We start from the raw sequence: 24,703 nt of genomic DNA, 5'->3' as shown, positions 1-24,703 counted from the left end.
CAAACAACACTGACTATCGTTACAGAAACTGGAGTCATATCTTATTAGAAAGGCATTAACCCTTAAATGTTAGAAAGTAGAATTCTGAAATACTAGACTTCCTCATGGTTTATAATCAAGGGGTATATTTATAGAGCAGTGAATGTTCACCAAATATTTACTGTAATTAAAATTCCATTCACCTGGAAGATTCACCTGCAGGAAGGTCTTGTCTCCAAAAGCAAACTTATACATATGCCCATGCAGGGGCCTGCTTTGCCTGCACAGGAATACACAGGTGTGTCATGCATCCCCGTGCAGACATTTGACATCCATGCAGGTGCAATTCCCCAAATGCGTAACAACACTACCAACCACTTTGTTCATTCAGGAAAGAAAAGGGGCTGGTAAACACATTTACTTGCCCCCCCCCCCCTCGGGGCAGCGCCGGCATTTTCGGCAGTGTAGCAGGGGAAAAGAAGCGGAGGGTGAAATGTAGAGAGGCAAGGGGGTCATTTTAGCTGAATAGCTCAAATCAGCAGCTTGTTAGTCACTAATCAGAGCTATTGTTTTGTTCAACAAATCTCTTCTTTACCTTTAAAAGCAGAAAATCAAAAAAATTTTGATGTTTGTAAGAAGAAAAATGGTTTACATCCACCTCCAGCCAGAAGTGACTTCATGACATCGCTCCAGTCCTCCATCATGATAGAGGCAATCAGAGACCATAGAGTCTCTCATAGCCTCCATCTTCAGCCAGCCACACCATTGGATTGTTTCTCAAGTGTGCTGGTTTTAACGCTAAGCCTGAGAAACACCAGTGGGCAACAGAAGGAGGGGGGGCAGTCCCCTCCTGCAGCTATGGAAAGTAATCCAGTGGCTGAAGAGCCTTTAGGACCACTTTCAATAGAAAGTCAGCTGTCGGCTGAAAAAAAAAAAAAAATTCAGCCATAACCCCAGTACACCACTTGAAAACGGAAACGTTTATATATGTATTGCGGTCTTCAAGGGGATATATATATATATATATATATATATATATATATATATATATATATAAATCATCTTGCCATTGTGCCTTGTACTTGTCTCAAAAAAGCTTTGGGAAACAAAGAAGCTTTTTCACTAAAAAAGTTCAGGGTATTCACTCACTCAATAAATGGTGTAAATATTAATGTACTGCAGTTTTCACATGAAATGCAAGTTTCTGTTTGTGTAGTTTATCTGCACATGATCTGGTATTCAAAGTGAGCAGGAATTTGCTTTTCATGTTATTGGATAGGTGAAGTGAACCTTTAGTAAATAATCTCATTTATGTTAATGGCTCCAGTGTGTCTGGTAAGTTGCAGATCACTTTTCATAAACGATAACTAGAAGCAGTGTATATATATATATATATATATATATATATATATATATATATATGCAGTGGCGAAAATAATTATTTGATTCTCTGCAGATTCTGTAAGTTTGGCCACTTACAAAGAAACAGAGTCTTTTTTTTTATCATAGGTGTATTTTAAATGATAGAGATAGAATATTAACCAAAAATCCAGAAAAATGATACAAGATACAAAAGTTATAAATTGAGTTGCAGTTCAGTGAGTAAAATAATTGTTTGATTCCCTACCAACCAACAATAATTCTAGCTCCTACAGACTGGCTATGTGCTCATTTGGTACACAGATTAGTCTGTCAGTTTAACAAGGTGCTCCTAATGACAATTCGTTATTGTTTTTAAAAGACACCTAACCACAGAATCTTTCTTCTATTCAAACCTCACCACCATGGGCAAGACCAAAGAGCTGTCAAAGGGCATCAGGGACAGGATTGCAGCCCTGCAGAAGGCTGGAATGGGCTACAAGACCATCAACAAGAAGCTTGGTGAGACGGAGACAACTCTTGGAGTGATTATACACAAATTAAACAACCATCATTTGGCCTCACTCTAGAGCTGCATGCAAGATTTCACCTCATGGGGTAAAGAAGATTATGAAAAAAGTGAGGCATAAGCCCAGAACTGCAGAGGAGGAGCTTGTGAATGATCTCAAGGAAGTTGGGACCACAGGCACCAAACAAACCATTGGTAACACAATACGCTGCCATGGATTGAAATCCTTCAGCGCCCGCAACAAGGTCCCCCTCCTCACAAAGGCACATGTACAGATCCATCTGAAGTTTGCCTGTGAACATCTAAATGATTCAGAGGAGGATTGGGAGAAAGATCTGTGGTCCGATGAGACCAAAATTGAGCTTTTAGGCATTAACTCGACACGCCATGTTTGGAGGAAGCAAAAATGCTGACTATGACCCTAAGAACACCATCCCTACAGTCAAGAACAGAGGTGGAAACATTATGCTTTGGGGTTGTTTCTGTGCTAAAGGTACTGGCTGATTTTGCTGCATGGAGGGACCAATGGACTGTGCCATGCAATGTAAAATCTTGGATGAGAACTTTCTTTCCTCAGCCAGAACACTGAAGATGGGTCATAGATGGGTATTCCAGCATGACAATGACCCAAAACTTGCCACCAAGGCAGCAAAGGAGTGGCTCAAGAAGAAGCACATTAAGGTCACTGAGTGACCTAGCCAGTCTCCAGACCTTAATCCTATAGAAACTGTATGGAGGGAGCTGAAACTTTGAGTTGCTAAGTGACATCCAAGAATCCTTAAAAATTTAGAGATCTGTAAACAAGAGTGGACCATAATCCCTCCTGAGATGTGTGCAAACCTGGTAACCATCTACAAGAAATGTCTTAACTATGTGCTTGCCAACAAGGGTTTCTCCACTAAGTACTAAGTCATGTTTTGCTTGGTTGCTTGGGGATCAAATACTTAATTTACTCACTGAACTGCAACTCAATTTATAACATTTGTATCGTGTTTTTTTTAGCGATTTTTGGTTTACAGGTGAAACTCAAAAAATTAGAATATCGTGCAAAGTTCATTTATTTCAGTAATGCAACTTAAAAGGTGAAACTATTATATGAGATAGACTCATTACATGCAAAGCAAGATAGTTCAAGCTGTGATTTGTCATAATTGTGATGATTATGGATTACAGCTCGTGAAAACCCCAAATCCACAATCTCAGAAAATTAGAATATTGTGAAAAGGTGCAATATTCTAGGCTCAAAGTGTCCCACTCTAGTCAGCTAATTAAGCCATAACACCTGCAAAGGGTTCCTGAGCCTTTAAATGGTCTCCCAGTCTGGTTCAGTAGGAATCACAATCATGGGAGACTGCTGACTTGACAGTTGTGCAGGAAACCATCATTGACACCCTCTGTAAGGAGAGAAAGCCTCAAAAGGTTATTGGAAAAGAAGCTGGATGTTCACAAAGTGCACAAGCAGCAGGGATGACCGCAGCCTGGAGAGGATTGTCAGGAAAAGGCAATTCAAAAGTGTTGGGGACTTTCAAAAGGAGTGGACTGAGGCTGGAGTCAGTGTATCAAAAGCCACCACACACAGACGGATCCTGGACATGGGCTTCAAATGTCGTATTCCTCTTTTCAAGCCGCTCCTGAACAACAAACGTCAGAAGCGTCTGACGTGGGCTAAAGAAAAACAGACCTGGTCTGTTGCTCAGTGGTCCAAAGTCCTCTTTTTTCTGATGAGAGCAACTTTTGCATCTCATTTGGAAACCAAGGACCCCGAGTATGAAGGAAGAATGGAGAGGCACACACTGCAAGATGCTTGAAGTCCAGTGTGAAGTTTCCACAGTCTGTGTTAATTTGGGGAGCCATGTGATCTGCTGGTGTTGGTCCACTTGGCTTCATTAAGTCCAGGGTCAACGCAGCCGTCTACCAGGAGATTTTGGAGCACTTCATGCTTCCTTCCACAGACGAGCTTTATGGGGATGCTGACTTCATTTTCCAGCAAGACTTGGCACCTGCCCACACTTCCAAAAGCATCAAAACCTGGTTCAATGACCGTAGGATTACTGTGCTTGATTAGCCAGCAAACTTGCCTGACCTGAACCCCATAGAGAATCTATGGGGCATTGCCAAGAGAAAGATGATTGACATGAGACTGAACAATGCAGAAGAGCTGAAGGCCGCTATTGAAGCATCCTGGTCTTCCATAACACCTCAGCAGTGCCACAGGCTAATAGCTTTCATGCCACGCCACATTGAGGCAGTAATTGCTGCAAAAGGGGCCCAAACCAAGTACTAAGTACATATGCATGCTTATACTTTTCAGAGGTCCGATATTGTTCTATGTACAATCCTTGTATTATTGATTGCATGTAATATTCAAATTTTCTGAGATTGTGGATTTGGGGTTTTCATGAGTTGTAAGCCACAATCATCACAATTATGACAAATCATGGCTTGAACTATTTTGCTTTGCATGTAATGAGTCTATCGCATATATTAGTTTCATCTTTTAAGTTGCACTACTGAAATAAATGAACTTTTGCACGATATTCTAATTTTTTGAGTTTCATCTGTATATTCTGTCTCTAACATTTAAAATACACCTATGATAAAAATTATAGGCCATTAATTTCTTTTTAGTGGGCAAACTTACAAGATCTGCTGGGGCGCAGATAATCATTTCCCCACTGTAAATATATATATATATATATATATATATATATATATATAATGCATTTATAATATATACATCATATGTATATGAACTGTAGAACACATTCCAACAGGATAACAAAGACAAACACTTATATCCCGTCTAATCCCAAAATACATAGTTGGATGCCTGTGGGGAGTGACTGAGCAGCCATTACAATGCATTTCATGCTCCCAGCAATGGACTAAAGAATACAATCTGAAGGTAAACAAAGCTTTCAATTTTATGCTTTCTGAGAAAAAAAAAATCAGCTGCCTGTGAATCAATGCTCATAAGTACAATGCTATATGTATAGTCAGGATGGACATCATATCTCACTACTATGACAGTAAGAAAAGCAATATTAAATGTTTTACATTTCCTCCAGCTTCATATATATTTTATATATATATATATATACAGTCATGGCCGAAATTGTTGGCACCCTTGATATTTTTCCTGAAAATCAAGTATTTCACACAAAAAAGGTATTGCATTAACACATGTTTTGCTATACACATGTTTATTCCCTTTGTATGTATTGGAACAAATATAAAACAGAGGCAGAAAAGCAAATATGACATAATGTCACACAAAACCCCAAAAATGGGCTGGACAAAAGTATTGGCACCCTTAACTTAATATTTGGTTGCACACCCTTTGGAAAACATAACTGAAATCAGTCGCTTCCTATAACCATCAATAAGCTTCTGACACCTCTCACCCGGAATTTTGGACCACTCTTCCTTTGCAAACAGCTCCAGGTCTCTCTTATTGGAAGGACACCTTTTCCCAACAGCAATTTTAAGATCTCTCCACAGGTGTTCAATGGGATTTAGATCTGGGCTCATTGCTGGCCACTTCAGAACTCTCCAGCGCTTCTTTGCCATCCATTTCTGAGTGCTTTTTGACGTATGTTTGGGGTCATTGTCCTGCTGGAAGACCCAGGATCTTGGACGCAAACCCAGCTTTCTGACACTGGGCCCTACAGTGCGACCCAAAATCCTTTGGTAATCCTCAGATTTCATGATGCCTTGCACACAGTCAAGGCACCCAGTGCCAGAGGCAGCAAAACAACCCCAAAACATCATTGAACCTCCACCATATTTTACCGTAGGTACTGTGTTTTGTTCTTTGTAGGCCTCATTCCGTTTTCGGTAAACAGTAGAATGATGTGCTTTACCGAAAAGCTCTATCTTGGTCTCATCTGTCCACAAGACGTTTTCCCAGAAGGCTTTTGGCTTACTCAAGTACATTTTGGCAAACTGTAGTCTTGCTTTTTTATGTCTCTGTGTCAGCAGTGGGGTCCTCCTGGGTCTCCTGCCATAGCGTTTCATTTCATTTAAATGTCGACGGATAGTTCGCGCTGACACTGATGCTCCCTGAGCCTGCAGGACAGCTTGAATGTCTTTGGAACATGTTTGGGGCTGCTTATCCACCATCCGGACTATTCTGCGTTGCAATCTTTCATCAATTTTCCTCATCCGTCCACGACCAGGGAGATTAGCTACAGTGCCATGGGTTGCAAACTTCTTGATAATGTTGCGCACTGTGGACAAAGGCAAATCTAGTTCTCTGGAGATGGACTTGTAACCTTGAGATTGTTGATATTTTGCCACAATTTTGGTTCTCAGGTCCTCAGACAGTTCTCGTCTCCTCTTTCTGTTGTCCATGCTTAGTGTGGCACAGACAGACACACAATGCAAAGGTTAAGTGAACGTCTCTCCTTTTTATCTGCTTTCAGGTGTGATTTCTATATTGCCCACACCTGTTACTTGCCCCAGGTGAGTTTACAGGAGCATCACATGCTTGTAACATTCTTATTTATCCGCAGTTGTGAAAGGGTGCCAATACTTTTGTCCAGCCCATTTTTGGAGGTTTGTGTGACATTATGTCGAATTTGCTTTCTTTCCTCCCTTTTTTTGTTTTGTCCCAATACACACAAAGGGAATAAACATGTGTATAGCAAAACATGTGTTAATGCAATACGTTTCGTGAGAAATACATGATTTCCTGGAGAAATATCAAGGGTGCCAACAATTTCGGCCATGACTGTATATATATATATATATATATATATATATATATATATAGCAACAGGCTTATCTGCATCTTATATCTGCATCTTGTATATTTATTAAGAGTTTCAAACTCATCATAGTCACAGTTTTGGATCAGTTAGGATCCTCCATCAGGTATGACAAAGACAAACATCAATCGCATTTATTATATAGCAAATCTCTCATAAACAAAATTAGCAACACCTGAATCAATGTATCAAAAAACATAGCATTGCCTGACAATTCAGCTAATAATAAAGAGATACATATTATAACAGTGTTTCTGGCCACTTCATAATGTCACCTGTAAAAATGAAAAAAGAAGCAAAGCATTTAATATGTCAAAAGGTTATAGAAACATAAACAGATTAAAGTCCTTATTCAGCCTCCTAAGAAAAATAGCGGTTCATTTACTAAAGCTGTAGAGTGGAAAATCAGGCTCACTTCTGCATAGAAACCAATCAGCTTCCAGGTTTTATTGCCAAAGCTTAATTGAACAAGCTGAGGTTAGAAGCTGATTGGTTTCCATGCAGAAATTTGCCTGATTTTGCACTCTCCAGCTTTAGTAAATAAACCCCATAGTGTCCAGTTGTAATACCAACTTCATCTCCCTTTGCTTTAATTTTAGCTCCCTGTTTCTCCTCTTCTCAGACAGGGCATTTGGTCAATGATCATGATACACATGAAAAAAAAAAATATTTCTTTTAGGATCCAAAAATGTTGGTAGTTTAAAAACGTTCTCACTGTAGAATTCTGATTTAATAACTATATCTCTAATAGTTTAGTTAAAATACAATAACAGCAGATTACTGTCTGTTGGCTTAACATATAGATCTGTTTTATTTTTGTTAATAACAAAATAATAATAAACCATAATACCAGTATCATAATATAGGTATGAATTAAATTCAAGTAAAGACAACATTTCTCCCCCTATACGGTGGAGATATAATCAACAAATCTCTACTAAATTATCTCATGTTACAAAAACATAGGATGTTCAAAAATTTATAAATTCTCAATCATATCCATATATGCATTTACATATGGGGGGCATGTGAGCCCATCGCTGCACCTCTTTGCCGCGTAAAGAACTTATCATCAAATAAGAAGTTATTTTCAAGAATAGTCCTAAGTAAAGTAATGAAAAATTGCATCTGTGTCTTATTATAATGACTCCAGGAAAGAAAAGGTCCTCTGTAACACACATCCCTATCATATGCTTTATTTAATTGTCAGTGTCTAAAATAAGATCTTTGCTCAGTCACTAGTGGGGAGTTAATCGTATCCAGATAACTTGCTGAGGGAGCACATAACAAACTCTTGCCTGCCACTATGGTGCCATATATATATATATATATATATATATATATAATGCAGGCAAAACATTATCATCTTTGTGTTATATATTATATACTGCATATATATATATATATATATATATATATATATACACACACATGCAGTATATAATATATAACACAAAGATGGTAATGCCTCACCTGACCCCATATTATTTTTTGATCAGCAACAATGGTGAATTGGAAGTTTCTGTTTCTTTTCCCAGGTATTACTTACATTAAATGCCCACAGAACATGGAAGAGAGAGATAGAGAGCTCTTGTATACTGTAGCTCCTAGAGTAGAGGAGTTTAGTCATGTGTATCTTGATAGTCACATGACGGAACACTTGTTGATAAATATTGATCAGCTGAAAGTAATAAAGCAGCTATAACTCAGCTACTAAATCCCCCCATCATTACTCCTTTCCATTTCTCTCATAAGGCTAATTTGCACCTTTTGTCACTCTATGAAAAAGCTTTTCACAGAATGCTCTAGACTAGGTTGACAGATGTTTAGGAAGCAGAACTGCCATCTCCTGAATGCCTGTTTTTTTATACTATTATGATATTTTTGAATGGGAATACCATGCTGCAACTGGAAGCCTAGCTCATGGTCACATCGCAGCCCTGTTGCCTTTCACCTGAATATGTCATATTTAGTAGTGGTATATCCTGCCGAATACAACATCTGGGATTATTTTTGCCTTGCTATGAAGAAAATCATCGCAGCCACAGTATGTGTACACCCCCATCCCATGCAGCGTAAGCCTTTCATAACAAAGAATAAAGCAAACCTTAACACCCAGATCCAGTTTTGCAACTTTGACATGTGTTAGTAAAACTATATATTACACATAATTATCAAAAGAAAACTGGCTTATCGTAGTAATTTTTAAAAAATGTATCTGTATATGTCTGGCTACTACCATAACCTAGGACCCAGAAACAATAATTCATATGTTTCTATTTTTTATCCTACCTAAACTATACTGCCATTGACACTAAGGGGTTTATTTACTAAAGCTGGAGAGTCCAAAATCAGACTCCCTTCTGCATAGAAACCAATCAGCTTCCAGGTTTCATTGCCAAAGCTTCATTGAACAAGCTGAGGTTAGAAGCTGATTGGTTTCTATGCAGAAGGGAGTCTGATTTTGGACTCTCCAGCTTTAGTAAATAAACCCCTCACTGACACTGATACCAATTTAAAAAAAAGGCAATTTTTTGGAAAATCCTACCTAAAATATACTGACCCTGCTCTTGACCTTTGACCCTTACATTTACCCTAACACTAAAGCTTTTATCTATTTTTTATTATTATTTTTATTATTTTAAATGATTTTGTTAGTTTACATTTTTCTCTCCTGCAAGGAGAGAAAAATACAATGTATCTTTCTCTCCATTCAGAAGAGAAAGAAAATACATGGGTGGGCTACACAGTGATTAATCACTGTGATAGCCAATCAGAGGCTAGCAGAGAGATCAGGTGAACAGGAACTGGAAGCCCCAGGTCCTGATCATTAGTACAAGACCTGGGGCTCTCAGTGAGAGCCCAGTGTCTGTGCTGGGAATGCACTGTGGAATGCACTTCCAGCACAAACATAAGAACACATATATGCAGTGCCCAGGTTCCAATTCTACCTCCTGGACACCGAATGTATGTATTACTGTGTCATTGTGGGGTTAAGGGGGGCTGATCAACCACCTGTTGTAAAGTGATGCTGTGCAGATATTTTACACAAATCAATGAAGCTTTAGAACATTTACAAAGAGACCTCAGAAATGTGTCCACATACTACCAAATATGTAAATGTGTTTGCAACCAATAATATTTTTGTCCAGGATTAGAACTGCTATCCTGGGCTTTGTAAGGCTGGCCATACATTATACAATTTTCTTTAGATTTACCAAAAAACATATAATATGAGGTCAAACCTAAATGACACTTTCAATTGTGTCCAATTAGTTGAAGGTAAATCTAAAGGAAATTGGACAGAAAATTGTAAGAAAGTTATATAGTGTATGGCCAGCCTTAGAGAGATTTTCCCTTACATTCTTGCTAGGATGACTACAGTTTGGCAGACAGAAAGTGAGGAAAAATCTGTAATAGGGACACAGACAGTAAAAAAAAGCCTGATAGGGTTTTTTAGCCTTCCCGTAATAAAAAAGAATGGGGTTGATGTACTAAAATTGGAGAGTGTACAATCTGGTGCAGCTGTGCATAGAAACAAATCAGCTTCCAGGGTTTTTTTTGTCAAAGCCTAATGCAGGCCACAGATGGGTCGAAAATCGGCCGTTTTTTCGGCCGAAAATAAAATCGGCCGATTTTCGGATCGTTAGTGGGCTAATTGTTCGGCCGTTTTTCGGTATTTTGGCACATTTTTTTTATCGGTAAAGTTGGAAAAAAATCGGCCGATTTTCCCGATCGGCCAATTTTTGCGGCAATTATGGGCAAATCGGCCGATCTTTTTACCGATAAAAAAAATCTGCGCATGAGCAGTGACCTGCAAGAGGAAGACAAGAGGATGAAGAAGAGGATGAAGAAGAAGAAGAGGATGATGAAGAAGAGGATGAAGAGGATGAAGAAGAAGAGGATGAAGAAGAAGAGGATGAAGAAGAAGAGGATGATGAAGAAGAGGATGAAGAATAAGAGGATGAAGAAGAAGAAGAAGAAGAGGATGAAGCAGAAGAAGAAGAGGATGAAGCAGAAGAAGAAGAGGATGAAGCAGAGGATGAAGCAGAGGATGAAGAAGAGGATGAAGAAGAGGATGAAGCAGAAGAAGAGGATGAAGCAGAAGAAGAGGATGAAGCAGAAGAAGAGGATGAAGCAGAAGAAGAGGATGAAGAAGAAGAAGAGGATGATGAAGAAGAATAGGATGAAGAAGAAGGAGGAAGAAGAGGAAGAAGAAGAAGGAGGAAGAAGAGGAGGAAGAAGAGGAGGAAGAAGAGGATGAAGAAGAAGAGGATGAAGAAGAAGAGGAATTCCAGTCTGGCAAAAAAGTGTCCCTGCAGAGAGCTCCGCTATTTCTTTGACAGTTCCTTGACATTTATAGCGGTTGCAACAATGTATCTATTTGTTTCCAAATAAAAACATCTGTATCCTAAATGGATACAAATAGATACATTGTTGCAACCACTATAAATGTCAAAGAATTGTCAAAGAAATAGCGGAGCTCTCTGCAGGGACACTTTTTGCCGGCTGTAGACAGGATGAAAATCGGCCGATTTTTTTTTTAACCGTTCCTGGTAACGTCGGCCGCTTGAACGACCGATTTTTCATTTTTTTAAAGAAAAATCAGCCTGTTTTCTCCCCATCTATGGCCTGCATAAAGCTGGCTGTACATTAAACAATTTTCTTGTGAATTTTGCTTTAGATTTACCAAAAAAACCTATAAAATAAGGTCAAACCTAAACAACACTTCAGTTGTATCCAATTAGGCAGGCCCTTGCACTATATAGTTGAGGGTAAATCTACAGCAAATTGACCAGAAATTGGCCAGAAAATTGTATAGTACAATTATATTTATTATAATATAATTATATACAGTGTATACTCTATATCATTTTCCTACAATTTGCTGTCCAATGTATGCCTGATTTCCTTCACATTTATCTTCAACTATGTAGTGCAAGGGCCTGCCTAATTGGATACAATTGAAAGTGTTGTTTAGGTTTGACCTCATATTATATGGTTTTTGGTCAATCTGAAGCAAAATTCTCAAGAAAATTGTATAATGCATGGCCAGCCTTAATTTGCCTTTAAGGCTGACCATACACTTACAATTTCCTTACAAATTTCTGTCCAATTTCTGACCAATTTCCTTTAGATTTACCTTCAACTGTGTAGTGCAAGGGCCTGCCCAATTGGTTACAATTGAAAGTGTTGTTTAGGTTTAACCTCATATTATATGGTGTTTGGTAAATTGGACAGAAATTGGACAGAAAATTGTAAGAAAATTGTATAATGTATGGCCAGCCTTAGCATGTGTATGTATGAATGTGAGCTGGCTGGCCATACACTATACAAATTTATTACAATTTTTTGTCCAATTTCTGCCCAATTTCCTTTAGATTTACCTTCAACTGTGTAGTGCAAGGGCCTGCCTAATTGGATACAATTGAAAGTGTTGTTTAGGTTTGACTCCATATTATATGGTTTTTGGTAAAGCAAAATTCTCAAGAAAATTGTATCATGTATGGCCAGCCTAACTGAACAAGCTGAAGTTAAAGCTGATTGGCTACCATGCACGCTCCGGTTTTAGTAAATCAACCCCAATATTTCTATGTTGCTGTCTGGGATTTTGCCTCACTTTCTGTCTGGTGAAACTGTGGTTACTGGGACAGGAAGTATAGCAACTCTTTCAAGGAAAAATGATAACCTGACAGGGATTCTAATTCTTTCTCACTACCTATCTATAATGAAAAAAAATGTCTAGACATACACTTTAACTGGTAACATTGAACATATTCCAAAGATGAACAAAACAGAACCAGCGCTCAATCTTCATGCAAACCAAGGACATGTCAAAATGCCAACCGAAGAGGTGCTGCCCTTCTGAGATCGGGTAATCTGGCCACTGGTGGAAAAAAACAAACAAGGGCGCACTCTCATCGTGCATTACCGTGGTAATCCACGTATTTATTAATAAAAAGGATTATATACTCACAAACCAACGTGAAAAAAAAGCAGTGCAGGTGGTCCACAAAAACAGTCACAATATGGCTGTATCTAATGATGCGGATATACTAACACGTTTCGGGAGCTGTACCCCCTTCCTCAGAGCTTTTTGTGGACCACCTGCACTGCTTTTTATCACATTGGTTTGTGAGTATATAATCCTTTTTATTACTAAATACGTGGATTACCACAGTAATGCACGATGAGAGTGCGCCCTTGTTTGTTTTTTTCCACCATTGGTAACATTGAACAAGCTGATATACTTTTCCTAAAGTACTACTTTAGTAAAGGGGTAGAGGCTGTTAAAAATGAAAGTTGAAAATAAGGTGAACAAGAGGAAACTGCATTTATATCAGTGTATTTACTAAGCTCAGTGAGCTTTAAGTTTCTGAAATGAACATTCACTTTTTTAAATCAACATTCTATACTCCTTTATTAAATACGCCATTTGTTGACATCATACAGAGGATAACTAAAGTAGTGAGGTTATGTAGTTCTTCCTGATCTTCAACAACAACATCCCAAAAAGTTATTATGTGGTCTACAACACTTTTTAAACTGTTTTAAGGACATTATTAAACATTCACAGGTTATACTAAATTTAGGAGTATTAATAAAACATTTAACACTGCAACATCAGACCTCAGGGATAATAGAGAGGAAATGTGCAAAGACACCCAGAGAAAGTCCTCCAGCTGCAACACAATTGTAAGTCATTTGCAAAAAGTGTCTGGTCTTTGCATTCAACTGAACAGACCTTAAAGCAAGGTTCACATCTGTGCGGGTGGTGCCGCTGCGGATCCGCATGAAAATCCGTGCACCCGCACCACCCACACAGAGAAATGCAGACCCGTGGGCGGGTGCCATTGGTTCTAATGGCACGCCGCCAGCACTGGAAAATGCAAGCGTACTGGGAACTGAGGTTTCCGTGTGGGCTGCGTTTTCAGACAAAGTGCAGGGACTTCTTCCCTATGTGTCACCGGGCACAATGAATGGGCTTTCGTGCCCGCACAAAACATGGCCCGCGCAGCTGCATATATGTGAACCAGGGCTAACACCATTAAATATAGAAAAAAATTGTTCACCGTGACTGTTGGGTAACGAGGTGCAAAGACACATACAGTTTGCGCCAATTGTCTAGTAATTGTCTGTTTTGTGCACTGTTTTTCATACATATACAGTAAAATACAAATGCTTTGGGAACTTTTTATAGAGGGGGTGGGAGTTTGCAGATAACTAACTTGTTTTTCCTCACCTTTATTTAATCTTTGGGGGCGATTTACTAAAACTGGAACGTGCAAAATCTGGTGCAGCTCTGCATAGAAACCAATCAGCTTTTAGGGTTTTGTGGCCAAAGCTTAATTGAACAAGCTGAAATTACAAGCTGATTGGCTAACATGCACAGCCGCACCAGATTTTGCACTCTTCAGTTTTGATAAATTAACCCCTTTGTCTTTTCCATTCACACCCTAATTATGTCCCTGCCTTGCCTATCAGCCACTGTTTGTTAGCAAAAAAATTGTCCAGCAAGCAGAAAAAACAGAAAAAAGTGAATTTTAATAGTGGCCTTTAGTCACTAATAATCAAAAGGCTCACTACACAATCAAGTTGTGGAAATCCATAGCAAAATGTATATTTTACTGTGTGTTTATGCAATGAATGACAACACGTCACTCGCAGCATGTTATGGTGTCATTCATTTCTACTAGCTCCCCATCCACCTAGGCAGTGCAGCACATCACATCACATTTTCAATGTAGCGCAGCACACATTGCTGTGAACCATCTGTGCATTGTGGTGTGCTACACTGAAAAATGCATTTCCATTTTCCATGTGATAAGATACACTGCCAGCCCATTCAAAATATCCTTTTTAACTCCCCTTGCACATAAGTGTGCTTAGTATAGTATTAATAATGTAAAAAGAGCCTTGATTCATTGGTAAGAACAGCAGACTGTGCTTGTATAAAGATCTACAAAACAGCAGGCCATTTCTCTGTTCTGTATACTTGTACTGGGCTTTTTTTCTCTGCAGCATATTTGGGGTGTGACAAACTACATCACTTCTGCTTACAATTGAATGGTAAGAGCTAGGGAACCTACTGGCTGCTTAGATAATGGCCTTTCTGAATTTTTGGGAGAACCCGTGCTGTCTTTTCACCTATGTCCCCCCTCCCCCTTAAATGCCACTTTTAAAGAAGTGTATCATAAATTTGCCATAACCTCACATTCAGCTTTTAGGCATCTCCCAAGCATTTTATTTAACCCTTTCCCGGCCAGGACCATTTTTACATTTCTGCACACATGTTTAAAAAAAAAATCATTTTTGGCCTTAAGATTCCTTAAACCTACCAAAAAAATACACGTTTTCTGAAAGTAGACACCCTGGAGATTAAAATAGTTAGTTTCAACTTTTTATGTTACACAATATTAGAAAAACTATTTGTAAGGCACAGAGTTTCAGTAAAAAATAAAGTTAATTTTAGTGCAGACAAATGAAATATATTACCTATTTTTTAAATGAAATATAAAAGATGAGATTGTGCCATATAAATAGATACCCGACACGTCAAGCCTTAAAATTGCATGTGACCTTGAAACTTTGAAACTTTGGTACCCTACATTTTCTATGGGTGAAGCTTTAAAAACACCCACAAGTCACTAGTTTAGAATTAAGCATGAATAATGGCCCTAGGATTATTGCTCTCATTCTGGCATGCACAACAATATGTAACATTGAAGTTAATGTAACATAACCTTTATTGAAGCTCAGTGGAGATCATGCTCCATTAGCTACTTTCCTAGCCACAGTAGCTGGGGAAAATGAGTCAGACCTGAAAGTGATGTTTTACACTCTGATTCAGGGTTCTTTATAGGAGGAGGAAAGCAGTGAATGGATATTCCCTCCCACCACCATAGTTGGGGGTACCTGTCATGCTGATCATGAGTCAGCTGATGGGAGTGCATAGCATGCGAAATATGGTGGGGGTGCATGTGGAGGGGTTGACTGTTGATGGGGTGTACCTAAGCAAAATTTATATAATTTTTTTTTCACACAAATACATATTTCTTTTGGAGATATTTTATCACCACTGGATTTTTTATTTTTCGTGATACCAATAAAAAAGACCAAAAAAAAATTTAAAAAAATAAAATGTCATCATAAATTTATGCCAAAATGTATTCTGCTATATGTCATTGATAGAAAAATTTAAATAAGTATATATTGATTGGTTTGTGTAAACATTATAGCTCCTACAAACTATGTTATATATACAGGATATTTTTAAATCAATTATGGCGGTGATCAGCAACTTATAAAAGGACTGTGATAGCGCTATGGGCAATCTGACACTAATTGATGCTGGAGGAACTGACTAACTGCAACTGACATCTCCAGTTACATTAATACAGTGATCAGTGATAACATTATGCACTGTCACTGTACTAATGACACTGGCTGGGGAGGGGATAACATCTAGGGTGATCAAGGGGTTAATGTTTGCCTAACTATATATAATATGTGTAAATTGTGCTGCTTTTACTAGTAGATCTCCAAGAGATTGTTCCCTCTGTACAGAGCTCTGTGTTGATTGTCAACACAGAGCTCTGGGCTGTGACTGTACACAGCAGATCAGTAATTCTCAGCCATTATTCATTGGCCGGGACTTGCTGACAGGCTCCCGCTGTGTACAATCACATCACATGCCAGCTGGGGGGCATGCATGCATGCGCTATAAACCCATAAGTAGGCAGCTACTTTGCCTACAATGGCAGCCTGTCCGCACTACATTGGCGGCCATTAAGTGGTTAAGTCACATGAAACGATCCTCTCCCCTCCAAATGGTATTTTTATACATTTTTGCATTGGTACACATCCCCCATGGCTGTGCCCAACTACTCATGCCCTATCTTTTTTCCAAAAAGAATAGCTTGTAAAGTATCTTTAAAAAAGGACAGAAATATAGTAGGATTTGGCTCCGATAGACTTCAGTAGGGTTTGATACTACAGTATGTTCAAGGTTTGTGTACATCCCACTGGGTTCTCTGAACTGCTGTCAACCACACTTTGCACAGTTCACTCATCCCTAGTCTGCATGGAGGTGACCATATTAGTAAAGGATCAGGATCCCTGATGATTATTCATCTGATGACTGATAGAGGAATATCAGCATGAAAGGTTCAAAAAGTACAGAACCACAAAATAAATGCCGCAGAAGTATGGAGATCTTTGTCTGCCGATCCGGAGGTATGGCTTCCTTTACAGCAAGAAGAAGAGTGAAGAGCACAATAGTGACATAACCAAATATCAATACAAGTCTAGGTTTGTGACATCAACTTGGTTACTGTATACTGCAATTTTCTCTTTGAGTGGATTACTGCAATAAATTTTTATGATTTTAAGAATTTCTGCACTATGAGTTTGCCCCTTTTTTTCTGTTTATCTCATATTTCATATGAATGAAGCCATAGCAGACCTGAGTAGCTGTTGAAGATATTGTGGAGGATTAAGGCAATAAGGCACATTTGATTTCTATATGTTTCAGTCTTTTCCATCTGGAGACATATCAAACCTAATGTAAATTACTGTTGGGGATATTGTGGCTGTATCACAGCAAAGCACAATTGGTGTTTGATTATTGAGATCTCTCCATCTAGCAAGGAGTGTGTGAGCACTGGTGTCATTCACTGGGAGAGCACATATCATTTGGATTGATTCACAATTCAATATAGTCAACTTTGGGAATTTTTGCACTCTGTTTCACATATATGGATTTTGTATTGATCCTTGATTTGATATACAGTATTCCAAATTGTTTTCATATTTTTGCACTAATTTTATCAACTGTTGTTGTATCTATATTAGTATGAATAGCACCTTAAAGTGTGACATACAGTGTATAACTTTGAAGGTGTAGGAACAAAAGGAAATGGAAAACTCACATACCAGCATTTGCACTGTTATAGGAAGAGTTCAAGAAAAAAGGTAAACACTTCAGAACACTGCTTGGACACAGTTTACATTTTTGAATGTTCCCTTAAAGTCACCTATAGCATAGCAAATCTTCCCTTTTTGAGCTCAGGTACATTTTAAATAATGCATTGTTCCATATAATGTGTAGTTCTTAATAATGAAATCAAAGATGTAATTAGAACCTTCCGGGCCCCAGTGCAAGAAACCATGAAGCCACCCCATCAGTAGCAGCACTGGGAAGGAGGGAGGAATCTGTGGCAGTGCTGGGAGGGAGAATAGAATAATAGGATCAAAAGCAGTGCTGGTGGGGGGAGGATTGAATCAGTGTGGCAGCACTGGTGGTGGTGGTGGGGGGTAATGGGAGCAATGGCAGTTCTGTGTGGGGTAATGGGGGAAGTGGCAGCGCTGAGGGGGGATATGATCAGTTGCATTGCTGGGGGGGGTTTATCACTGGCAGTGCTGGAGGGTTGATGGGATCAGTAGCAGTGCTGGTGGAGAGGTGGGATGAGTGGCAGTTCTAGGGGAATGGATGAGTGGTAGTGCTGGTGGGGAGATGGGACCAGTGGCAGTGGTGATGGAGGCAAATGGATCAGAGGCAGTGCTGGTGCAGGGATCAGATCAGTGGCAAATCTGGGGGGGGTGATTAGTGGCATTGCTGGGGAGTTTATGAGATCAGTGGCAGTGGTGGTGGGGGGAAAGGGATTACTGGCAGTGCTTTGGGAATGGATGAGTGGTAGTGCTGGAGGAGAGATAAGATCAGTGGCAGTGGTGGTGGGAGGATGGGATTAGTGGCAATGCTGATGAAGGGATGGGATTTGTGGCAGTGCTGGGGGGTTGATGGGATCAGTGGAAGTGTGGGGGTGAATGGAATCAGTGGCAGTGCTGGGTGGAGACAGGATCTGTGACATTCACTTGTCCACTCAGTTCCTCCTACATTCACATTGTCTCTTGGCTCCTTCACCTGTCTCCAGTCTCCCAAGATGGGGTCTCCTCACACAGTGGAGACCTCCTCCAGCTCCTCCCCCTTCACTCACTAGGTCAGCTGACTCCAGTTTCCTCCCCGTGATGGCATGCCCCGTCTGCTTGCAGCTGCAAACTGCGGAGAGAATGGGTGGGTGGTGCTGTGCAGTTACCATGGCAGCAGGTAGTGTACTATCTCTCAAGCATAACTAAAGAAAAACCTTCAAGCAGTGACCCCCCACAGTGGCGGAACACCAGGGCCAAGTTGCAAGTGCAACCTTTGCAAACCTTTGTAGTTCCGCCACTGATTTTATTCTATATTGTGTATATTCGTTACAAAACATTCATTTTTGTATTGTGTAAATCTTCATTTTTATAGAAACAGACATTTTTTAACATTTATTTTACATCATTTTATTTCTTTTTCTTTTAAAAATGTGTAAGCTCAGCATTCACTGCTACAGCTGACTTAATGCAAAAAGAGAACACAATAATAGCTGTCAGTTTATTGATAAAACTGTCAGCATATATCCAAAAATGTTATTTTCTTTGAGGGAATAAATTATAAATATTGCAGGCTTAATTTAAACAACATAAATGAAAAAAGCTAAAACACATGAAAACTATTTTTTCACTTGAAATACAGTACTTTTATCTACACAATTAACATAATCTTATAAAATGAATTACTGACAGGAAAATGAAGAAACATATTTTATCATAGTATGTAAGGCATAAATCAAGAAAAAAAGTATGACCTTCGTGCAAACAATAGAACATATGAATATCATTAAAGGATAAGTTCACCTTTTAACAAAAAATAATAAATGCACATTTTTTGCAGGTAAAAATATGTGCATTTATTGTTTTTTGATGCAGAAGCCTGGAAAGCATTGCACCAGCAATCAGCAAATCTCTGGTGCCATGCAGGTCTCCTGCAGACCTGTCAGTATATTTGCTTGCCCATACGGGATGCACAGGCAAGCAGATATCGGACAGGAAGGATGACCTACCAGGGCATTCTGCAGTGCCATGGTATTTCATTGAGCACTACAAGCCAACATCCACTAAGGCTATCGGGACTTGTAGGTCATTCATTCACAGAACTTTGTAAATAAATGATGTGGCTGAGTGGGCAGAGCCCCACACAGCTGTGCTGTTTTTTTTAAAGTGACAGCTAGTACAAGGAACTACTCCCCATACTTCTGTCACAGGGAGGGGGGATCGGGCAGCGGGTGCAGCTTTCGGAACAAGTTACATGTTAAATTGGGTGGAACATGTAACATGTTCCAAAAGGTGAACTTATCCTTTAACCACTTCAGGTCCGGACACTTTCACCCCTTTCCAGCCCAGGCCAATTTTCAGCTTTTAGCGCTATCACACTTTGAATGACAATTCCGCGGTCATGCAACACTGTACCCATATGAATTTTTTAGCATTTTTTTTAAACAGATAAAACTTTATTTTGGTGGTATTTATTCACCACTGGGATTTTTTTTTTTTTGCTACATAAATGAAATGTCCAAAAATTTTGAAAGAAAGTGTTTTTCTTATAAAATTTTGCAAATAAATAATCTTTTTTCATAAATCTTAGCCAAAATTAGTAAAAATAAAATAACACAAATTAGTTTATAACCAAAAATTATAATGTTGCAATTTTTTTTTTACATTTTTATATTATTTATGGGGTTTTTTTATCATGTACTGTCACCCTAGCAGTACATAGTGACACTGTACTTGTGGGGGGTGATGAAGATTTTTTTTTTTATTTTTTTAACACTGATTGCTTTTACACCCATAAAGGCTGTAAAAGCAATAATTTCTCCTTCTCTCTGGCTGCATTCTTGCAGCCATTGAGAAATACTGTGCGAGCTGTGATTGGTCACAGCTTTTAACATGGTACAAGGCTATTGTGAATAGCCTTCTATCATGTGACCTCTGTGATCATTCACAGATTTCACACGTAGTAAGCAATAATGTCAGAAGTGACATCTTGCTTACTACTATTCATGTGTTCACTAATTGGCTAAACAGTGATCACATGATTGGGACCTCACGCTGAGGTCCCATACAGCGATTGGTGTTCCGCTGTGTCCAGAGGACACAGTGGGTACCAGATCGCGGTTCTGCCTGCTCCCAGGGAGCGATCACAAGCAGGGAAGTGGGGAGGACATTTATAAATGGCCACCCGCCCCTGCTCCCGTCTGGCCATTTATATACATGGGCGGGTGGTTAAGAAGGGAAAAAAATGGATGAAGATGGTCTTTTTAGTAGATGTATGATTTAACTAAATGACATTTAGTCTGATATAGAATGGACAAAGGAAGAGTGTAATGGGACAACTGAATTGAAAGCTAACTACTGTATATCATAGATAAACACATACCCATGGATTTTTGGAGACCTGAGAGAGCAATCACGATTAAAAAAAGATGAGATTATCATCAGTTGCAAAATTCAGACTTCATTATAAAAATAAATAAAATGAAATTAGTACATTTGGTGTTGGGTGTTATGAACAAACAAATAAAACTAAAATAAGGTCAAGGTATGAATGATATATGTGTAAAAATGATCATTAACTTATAAATATGTTTATGATGTACAATGAATATCAGCATATGACATATGACAAATGTTACAATAATATTTTATACATTTCTGAAACTTCTCAGTTTATCTTGAAATTTGTTGGTTTAAAACAGGGGTCTCCAAACTTTCTAAACAAAGGGCCAGTTTGCTCTCCTTCAGACTTTAGGGAGGCCGGAATGTGGCCATTGGCAGTCAAATAGGTCCCAATGTCAGTGGACAAAAAATGCCATAATCTTTTGTGTCAGTGGAAAGAACAGTGCTCTATCATTTTTTGTCATTGGAAGGAATTGTGCCCCATCATTGATGTCAATGGGGGGAATAATTGCCCATTGTTGATGTTTTAGGAGAAATTGTACCCCTTCATTGGTGTCATTGGGGGGAATAATGGCCCATTGTTGGTAGCAATGGTTGAAATAGTGCCCCAAGGGCTGGGTAAAAGCAAGTAAAGGGCAAAATCTGGCCCTTGGGGCCACAGTTTGGAGACTACTGGTTTAAAAGAAAAAAGTAATTAACATGCATTGAAATGTGCATCTCACTGCAGCCTCACTGCCCCTATAATGACAGCAGCCTGGACTCCAGAAATGAGCCTTTTATTAAGTGTTTTTGCATGGCAAGACCACTTACTGTTATCTCACATATATATTCTTATTATTATAGCCAAATTTACCACCCTAACTCCTCCCACAGTTTTTACACTACATAGACAGTAATATACCGATACGTGCATATTGTTCCCAATTGGTGTGCTATTACTTTGTGGAACGTTTCGCTGAATGGTTCACAAAATATCGGCGTTTTTATGGTGAAATTGCTCTTCGGTGTAGGATTTATAATTTTTAAACTACAACCGTTTGAAGATGGCACCCGCCAGTGAAGTGAGCAAGTTGGAGAAGTTTGTTTTTAACCGCTCTTCTCTGCCCTTGCTGTGGAGTGAGTTGCCATAGGAACTCAGGTGTGTGAGCAGGCAGCAGAGTGACAAAAGCTACTCCGCCCAGTTACTCCACCCACTCCAATTGTAGACTACTGGTGGATGCAAGCACACTTCACACAATTTCTCCAGAAATTGTAGCTTTTCCAGTTATACAATACTGTCTGAATGAGTCATAAATGTTTATAGCCATTATTCTGTGAATTTCAGTTGCTCAGCTCAGCATATGTTCTTCTGGTGTCTGGGCCTATTCCTCTAAGCCAGTGGTTCTCAACCTTCCTAATGCCGCGACCCTTTAATACAGTTCCTCATGTTGTGGTGACCCCCAACCATAAAATTATTTTTGTTGCTACTTCATAACTGTAATTTTGCAGTGGGAGGAGTAGTGCCACATCATTGGTGTCAGTGGGAGGAGTAGTGCCAAATCACTGATGTCAGTGGGAGGAGGAGTGTCCCATTGTTGGTATCAGTGGGAGGAATAGTGTCCCATCATTGGTATCAGTGGGAGGCATAGTGTCCCATCATTGCTATCAGTGGAAGGCATAGTGTCCCATCATTGGTATCAGTGGGAGGAATAGTGTCCCATCATTGGTATCAGTGGTAGGAATAGTGCCCCATCATTGGTGTCAGTGGGAGGAATTGTACCACATCGTTAGTGTCAGTGGGAGGAATAGTGCCCCATCATTGGTATCAGTGAAAGGAATAGTGCCCCATCATTGGTGTCAGTGTGGGAGGAATAGTGCCCCATCATTGGTGTCAGTGTGGGAGGAATAGTGTCCCATCGTTGGTGTCAGTGGGGGGAGGAATAGTGCCCCATCGTTGGTGTCAGTGGGAGGAGGAATAGTGCCCCATCGTTGGTGACAGTGGGGGGAGGAATAGTGTCCCATCGTTGGTGTCAGTGGGGGGAGGAATAGTGCCCCATTGTTGGTGTCAGTGGGGGGGAAATAGTGCCCCATCGTTGGTGTCAGTGGGAGGAATAGTGCCCCATCATTGGTATTAGTGACACCAATGATGGGGCACTATTCCTCCCACTGACACCAATGATACTTACCTTGCTGACCTCTGCTCCAACCTGGGCTCGCTCCCTCACTCTCCCATCTACAGCCAGCATACCTGGCTGCAGCAGCACCATCTGCAGGGTACAGACACTTAAAGGTCAGCTGTCTTCCTTCTCCAGCCGCTCTCCTCTTCACTCGCTCTGGCAACTGCCTCACTCGATCTTCTTTGATCTTCGCGCTGCCGCTCGGCTCCTCCTCTCCAAGCTCCACCTCCTCGCTGATGATTGGCCGCCTGTGTGCCTCTCCTGAGCTACAGTTCCGGCGGGCAATCACCAGCGAGGAGGCGGAGCTGTTGAGTGATCCCAGTGGTGTGGCCAGATGACAGGGGCGGCATGTCATCCACACATTGCCTGGAGATGGATAGAGGAGCGGTGTCTCGGTTCCTAAGACCATCGGAAATATGTGTTTTCCGATGCTCCTAGGCGACTCCTGTGAAATGGTTGTTCGACCCCCAAAGGGGCCTCGACCCACAGGTTGAGAACCGCTGCTCTAAGCATAGTCTACAGTACTGTACAGTAGCAAAATACTGTAAGTCTAATGTTGAAGCTAACAACAGATTAATATGGTAGTGCCCAATGAATTCACTTATATTTGGTATATTTGCCTAGTAACTTTCTCTCAAACACATCAATCTAGGACACACAAGGGCAACTGCTGTCTTTTTAACCCGACTTCTATTTCTAATCAAAAGCAGTGCTTAGCCCTTTTGCCTAACAGCACTAGGGTTACCAGTTTGAATCCCAACCACAGCACAAGCTGTTTGGAGTTTGCATGTTTTCCCTCCACCTGCATGGGTTTCCTCCCACACTCCAAAGACCTTCTGGTAGGTAAGTTGGTACTAGTATGTGTATGTATGGCTGTGAGTTAAGGGCCTTAGATTGTAAGCTCCCTTAGGGCTAGGGACTGATATGAATGCACATATGTGTAAAGTGTTGCATAAATTGATGATACTATATGACTACCTATATTAAATAAAACACTTTTATAGAAAATTGCAGATGAAAGATTTGCAGGAAAAAAAAGGATTTGACCACATATAGAAATAAGTAAGAATGCAACTTTTGATACTTGCCAAGTCTGAAGCTACAGCCATTTCTGTTCTGCATTGCAGTCTTTTGTTATTAGCATTTTGGTCAACAGTACTTTTAGACAGGAAGTTAGCTTTATTCTCACATGCCGTGTTAATGACTCCTCTTCCAAATTTACCTCCTAATAATACAGTAAGGATAATAATCTTTCATTGATTTTCCTTTTCCTCCTGTGTTGCTTTGCCCTTCATATAAATCACCAACACCAACAACACGGCAGTGAGTCATACTTTTTTTTTTAACTCCGTAGGACATATAGCTATATATTGTTTCTATAATAAATATAAGGTAATGACATAACAGACGTCTAATGACAGGTCACATGCCTCCCCACTCAACATCTTCTGTATAATGTATTTGTTGACAACTTTTTGTTGCCTGTATAGGGAGAATTCTAAATTCCCATTAGGAGGGAGAGTTACAAATCAACAAGGCTAGTAGTAACGGTTTATCATCTGTGGAAGCAGGTACAGACTCTA

The sequence above is a fragment of the Staurois parvus genome, unplaced genomic scaffold (assembly GCF_062004578.1).
Source record: "Staurois parvus isolate SC_StPar_1 unplaced genomic scaffold, SC_StPar_1.0 ptg000153l, whole genome shotgun sequence".
In the NCBI taxonomy this organism is placed as follows: Eukaryota; Metazoa; Chordata; class Amphibia; order Anura; family Ranidae; genus Staurois; species Staurois parvus.
This window is presented reverse-complemented; position numbering follows the sequence as displayed.